Source organism: Xenopus tropicalis, chromosome 7 (assembly GCF_000004195.4).
Source record: "Xenopus tropicalis strain Nigerian chromosome 7, UCB_Xtro_10.0, whole genome shotgun sequence".
Lineage (NCBI taxonomy): Eukaryota > Metazoa > Chordata > Amphibia > Anura > Pipidae > Xenopus > Xenopus tropicalis.
This window is the reverse complement of record NC_030683.2, coordinates 124,818,063-124,824,062: the sequence shown is the minus strand read 5'-3', so window position 1 is coordinate 124,824,062 and position 6,000 is coordinate 124,818,063. Positions and strand designations below refer to the sequence as shown.

At 48.6% G+C, this 6,000-nt stretch overlaps 1 protein-coding gene across 5 annotated transcripts in view; it reads left to right on the top strand.

The window, feature by feature from the left end:
* The first annotated feature begins 636 nt into the window (after positions 1-636).
* b4galt3l2 (UDP-Gal:betaGlcNAc beta 1,4- galactosyltransferase, polypeptide 3 like 2) overlaps positions 637-6,000 on the top strand; it is a 54,910-nt gene continuing 49,546 nt past the window's right edge. For 4 of the 5 annotated variants that reach the window (XM_031905459.1, XM_031905457.1, XM_004919457.4 and 1 more), the window contains exon 1: positions 688-872. The gene's annotated coding sequence lies outside the window, so the exon portion shown is untranslated. Of the gene's footprint in view, positions 873-6,000 lie in introns of all 5 variants that reach the window. The other variant, XM_002941023.4, reaches the window with a different exon arrangement.

The window sequence follows — 6,000 nt, the reverse complement described above, 5'->3', positions numbered from 1 at the left end:
GGTCAGTATGGGTCTGTATGTGAGTGGATAGGTCAGTATGGGTCTGTATGTGAGTGGATAGGTCAGTGTGGGTCTGTATGTGAGTGGATAGGTCAGTGTGGGTCTGTATGTGAGTGGATAGGTCAGTATGGGTCTGTATGTGAGTGGATAGATAGGTCAGTATGGGTCTGTGTGTGAGTGGATAGATAGGTCAGTGTGGGTCTGTATGTGAGTGGATAGATAGGTCAGTGTGGGTCTGTATGTGAGTGGATAGATAGGTCAGTATGGGTCTGTATGTGAGTGGATAGATAGGTCAGTATGGGTGTGTATGTGAGTGGATAGACTGGTCAGTATGGGTGTGTGGGTGCTGGGTTTACTTAGAAGGGTTAAACTTGATGGACTCTGGTCTTTTTCAACCCTATGTAACATGGGTAGAAATGACAAGTTATATAGTGTGAAATAAGGGCTGCCACATAACCTATTACTACTGCACATAATCTGTGAGAAATCACTCAGAAAATCACTTTATTACACTCTTCCCTTGTCAATTTACAGTAACTTCCCAAAACAAGGTAGCGGCTGGCAGGGACAAGCCGTTGCCATGGCAGCCACACACAACCGAGCTGCGCCTGCGCAGACTGACCAATGAAGGGGACTCGGGGGCGCGCCTCTGTCACTCTCGCTTGCGCGGTCCCGCGCTTCTTTTCGGGGCGTGAGAGGCGTGTGACGCTGCGAGAGGAAAGCCGAGTGAGTAGGGGCCGCCCCTTCCCATGTGACCGGGACCCCCTCACTTCCCGCCCATCGGAACGGATTTGTACCCTCAGTTCACATGTGATAGGTGTTTCCTCCCGTCCCTGGGTTCCGCCTGGAGTCCCCGGAGCTGCCGGCTACAGGTAGGCATTGGCTCCGCCCTTATAACGGGCCTCAGGGGATGGGGGAGCGGCCGGGGGGTCCCGCAACTCCTTCCGCTTACACTTACTTCTCCTGTAACTTGGCTTCCTGGGATCCCACTGTGTCTCTGGGACCCTGAGTCCTGTATTGTACTGAGCCTCCCTTGTTATCTGCTTGTACTGGGTCCCCTATATGTTACTGCTCTGTACTGGGTCCCCTATATGTTACTGCTCTGTACTGGGTCCCCTATATGTTACTGCTCTGTACTGGGTCCCCTATATGTTACTGCTCTGTACTGGGTCCCCTATATATTACTGCTCTGTACTGGGTCCCCTATATGTTACTGCTCTGTACTGGGTCCCCTATATGTTACTGCTTTGTACTGGGTCCCCTATATGTTACTGCTTTGTACTGGGTCCCCTATATGTTACTGCTCTGTACTGGGTCCCCTATATGTTACTGCTTGTACTGGGTCCCCTATATGTTACTGCTTTGTACTGGGTCCCCTATATGTTACTGCTCTGTACTGGGTCCCCTATATCGTTTACTGGCTCTGTACCGGGTCCCCTATATGTTACTGCTCTGTACTGGGTCCCCTATATGTTACTGTTCTGTACTGGGTCCCCTATATGTTACTGCTTTTGTACTGGGTCCCCTATATGTTACTGCTTTGTACTGGGTCCCCTGATATGTTACTGCTTTGTACTGGGTCCCCTATATGTTACTGCTCTGTACTGGGTCCCCTATATGTTACTGCTTTGTACTGGGTCCCCTATATGTTACTGCTCTGCACTGGGTCCCCTATATGTTACTGCTTTGTACTGGGTCCCCTATATGTTACTGCTTCTGTACTGGGGTCCCCTATATGTTACTGCTCTGTACTGGGTCCCCTATATGTTACTGCTTTGTACTGGGTCCCCTATATGTTACTGCTTTGTACCGGGTCATGTATGCTGTACCGGGTCCCCTATATGTTACTGCTCTGTACCGGGTCCCCTATATGTTACTGCTCTGTACCGGGTCCCCTGTATGTTACTGCTCTGTACCGGGTCCCCTGTATGTTACTGCTCTGTACCGGGTCCCTATATGTTACTGCTCTGTACCGGGTCCCCTATATGTTACTGCTCTGTACCGGGTCCCCTATATGTTACTGCTCTGTACCGGGTCCCCTATACTGCTCTGTACCGGGTCCCCTATATGTTACTGCTTTGTACCGGGTCCCCTATATGTTACTGCTCTGTACCGGGTCCCCTATATGTTACTGCTTTGTACTGGGTCCCCTATATGTTACTGCTTTGTACTGGGTCCCCTATATGTTACTGCTTTGTACTGGGTCCCCTATATGTTACTGCTTTGTACTGGGTCCCCTATATGTTACTGCTCTGTACTGGGTCCCCTATATGTTACTGCTTTGTACCGGGTCCCCTATATGTTACTGCTCTGTACCGGGTCCCCTATATGTTACTGCTTTGTACCGGGTCCTTGTCTGCTTGTACGGGTCCCTATATGTTACTGCTTTGTACCGGGTCCCCTATATGTTACTGCTCTGTACTGGGTCCCCTATATGTTACTGCTCTGTACTGGGTCCCCTATATGTTACTGCTTTGTACTGGGTCCCCTATATGTTACTGCTTTGTACTGGGTCCCCTATATGTTACTGCTCTGTACTGGGTCCCCTATATGTTACTGCTCTGTACTGGGTCCCCTATATGTTACTGCTCTGTACTGGGTCCCCTATATGTTACTGCTCTGTACTGGGTCCCCTATATGTTACTGCTCTGTACTGGGTCCCCTATATGTTACTGCTCTGTACTGGGTCCCCTATATGTTACTGCTCTGTACTGGGTCCCCTATATGTTACTGCTCTGTACTGGGTCCCCTATATGTTACTGCTCTGTACTGGGTCCCCTATATGTTACTGCCCTGGTCCCTATGTTACTGCTCTGTACTGGGTCCCCTATATGTTACTGCTCTGTACTGGGTCCCCTATATGTTACTGCTCTGTACTGGGTCCCCTATATGTTACTGCTTTGTACTGGGTCCCCTATATGTTACTGCTTTGTACTGGGTCCCCTATATGTTACTGCTCTGTACTGGGTCCCCTATATGTTACTGCTTTGTACTGGGTCCCCTACTAGCCCCCCTATTGCCTGCCTTGTACGTAGCCCCCCTTATTGCCTGCCTTGTACCTAGCCCCCCTTATTGCCTGCCTTGTACCTAGGCCCCCTTATTGCCTGCTTTGTTCCTAGCCCCCCTTATTGCCTGCTTTGTTCCTAGCCCCCCCCATTGCCTGCCTTGTACCTAGCCCCCCCATTGCCTGCCTTGTACCTAGCCCCCCCTTATTGCCTGCTTTGTACCTAGCCCCCTTATTGCCTGCTTTGTTCCTAGCCCACCTTATTGCCTGCTTTGTACCTAGCCCCCCCTTATTGCCTGCTTTGTACCTAGCCCCCCTTATTGCCTGCTTTGTACCTAGCCCCCCTTATTGCCTGCTTTGTACCTAGCCCCCCCTTATTGCCTTTTTGTACCCAGCCACTCTTATTGGCTACCATGTACTGAGCCCCCCAAATGTCTGCAGAGCTCCCTCCTTGCTTTGTATCCAGTCCCCCTATTGCCTGCGTTGTAACAAGCCCCCCCACCCCCCGTTCTGTGCCCTGTGTGTATTTATTCTCTTCTGTGCATATAATAACCCCTCATTTGCACTGTGTATTTCAGGCCCCCAGTGTGTCTTTGGGTGTGTACCCCCCCCCCCCCACACACACAGCCTGTAAGCCCACCTTATTGTCTGCATTTTGCCTTCCCACAGTCTGTCAGACTCTCCATTTGTTCTCTTCTGTGAGTGAAATCCCCCCCCCCCCCCGAGTGTCATTGTATCTGGGCCCCCAATTTGTTGTGTCTGAGACCACCTTATTGTCTGCAACAATATCCCCTACAGACCTGTGTGTGTATCACTCCCCCAGCCTGTGCCCCCACTCCCCTCCCAAATATCATTTGTCTGGTTTCCACCTCTTTACCACTGAGACTTAGGACTTGTAATATTGTAGATTGTAAGCTCTGCGGGGCAGGGACCTCTATCCTCTTGTCTCTTTGACTTAACTTATTGCAACTGTACCTTGTATTTATTTGTATTTATTGTTATACTGTGTTTTTATCTATTATTATCTTAATAACCCCCTGTTTGTATTAATGTATCCTACTGTACAGCGCTGCGTACATAAGTAGCACTTTATAAATGATATACATACATACATACATACATACCAGTTACCCTGCAAACTTTTCTGTCTGACCTCCCAATTTATTGTGTCTGAGCCCCCACCCCTCTATCTGTGTGTCTGAGCCCCCCACCCCTCTATCTGTGTGTCTGAGCCCCCACCCCTCTATCTGTGTGTCTGAGCCCCCCACCCCTCTATCTGTGTGTCTGAGCCCCCACCCCTCTATCTGTGTGTCTGAGCCCCCCACCCCTCTATCTGTGTGTCTGAGCCCCCCACCCCTCTATCTGTGTGTCTGAGCCCCCCACCCCTCTATCTGTGTGTCTGAGCCCCCCACCCCTCTATCTGTGTGTCTGAGCCCCCCACCCCTCTATCTGTGTGTCTGAACCCCCTTTATAACCTGTGAGTAGGACCCCCTGTAACACTGTTTCGGAATGTATCTCCCCGGCATTATGTCTGGCCCGGCTCACACCCACTTACACTTTTGTCTATTGATCTCCGCAGGGCAACACCTGTCCTTCTCACCCCACCCCGTATTCTCCTCTGTGTGAAACTGAACTGACACCCAGCCTGTTTTTATATGGCTCCCCACCCCCACCCGAGTGTCACTTTAACTGGCCCCTGCCCCCAAAGTTACCTTAACTGCCCCCATTATATGTGCCCCCTACAGACCTGCCTAGCCTCCATCCTGTTTACGCTCCTCTTTATAACACCATAAAGGTCTCCGTCCATCACCTTCATTATTTGCTTTTTCCTCTACAGACTTACCTTTCTGCCCTCATGTTGTGTTTGCTTTTTGTTGTGACTTTGGCCAGCGCTTGTTTCTGTGGGTATGGAATATACTGTTTATTCATAAAGATTGTGTAAAGCGGAACCAACTGAATGAAACCCCATGTGTTTTTATTGGTTGGAGAGTTGCGATGCGGCGTTACGGTATGTGCCGGTGTGCCAAGTGTTTGAGTTAGTGTTTGTTGTATGGTTACACAGTTCCCCTAAGGCTGCTGTAATGTGAGAATAGTTTAAAAATGTCTGAGGTCCGCCCCCCCCCCCCCCATGATGGCAGTTTGGTATGTACCATCTAGGCGCTCTAGAACCATCATTCCCTGATGCCACTTGGTACACTCACCTTGAATGCACCAAGACCAACCAAACCTAAAGCTGCCCACCGATATTATCTCATGAGATATTTAGTGAGTGTATGGCCACCTTAAGCCTTTAATGTGGCTACTTTGGAAGAAATAGAGTTGTATAAGAGTTATTCCCCTTATCACTGCTCCCCGCCCCCTGCTGTGTGTGGGATCTTTTTGCATTTTGATCCTACAAGAGCACCGTACTTTAACGGTGCAAAAAAATGCAACAGGGTTCATTATAAAATCTGTGCAGACGAGGTGCTTGAAAGGGGGAATGCCGGCCCCACACAACACACAAACCCCCTAATACAGGTATGGGATCCCTTATCCGGAAACCCGTTATCCAGAAATTACGGAAAGCCTGTCTCCCATAGACTCCATTTGAATCAAATAATTCAGAATTTTAAAACTGATTTTCTTTTTCTCTGTAATAATAAAACAGTACCTGTACTTGATCCCAACTAAGATATAATTACCCCTTATTGGGGGCAGAACAGCCCTATTGGGTTTATTTCATGGTTAAATGATTCCCTTTTCTCTGTAATAATAAAACAGTACCTGTACTTGATCCCAACTAAGATATAATTACCCCTTATTGGGGCAGAACAGCCCTATTGGGTTTATTTAATGGTTAAATGATTCCCTTTTCTCTGTAATAATAAAACAGTACCTGTACTTGATCCCAACTAAGATATAATTACCCCTTATTGGGGCAGAACAGCCCTATTGGGTTTATTTAATGGTTAAATGATTCCCTTTTCTCTGTAATAATAAAACAGTACCTGTACTTG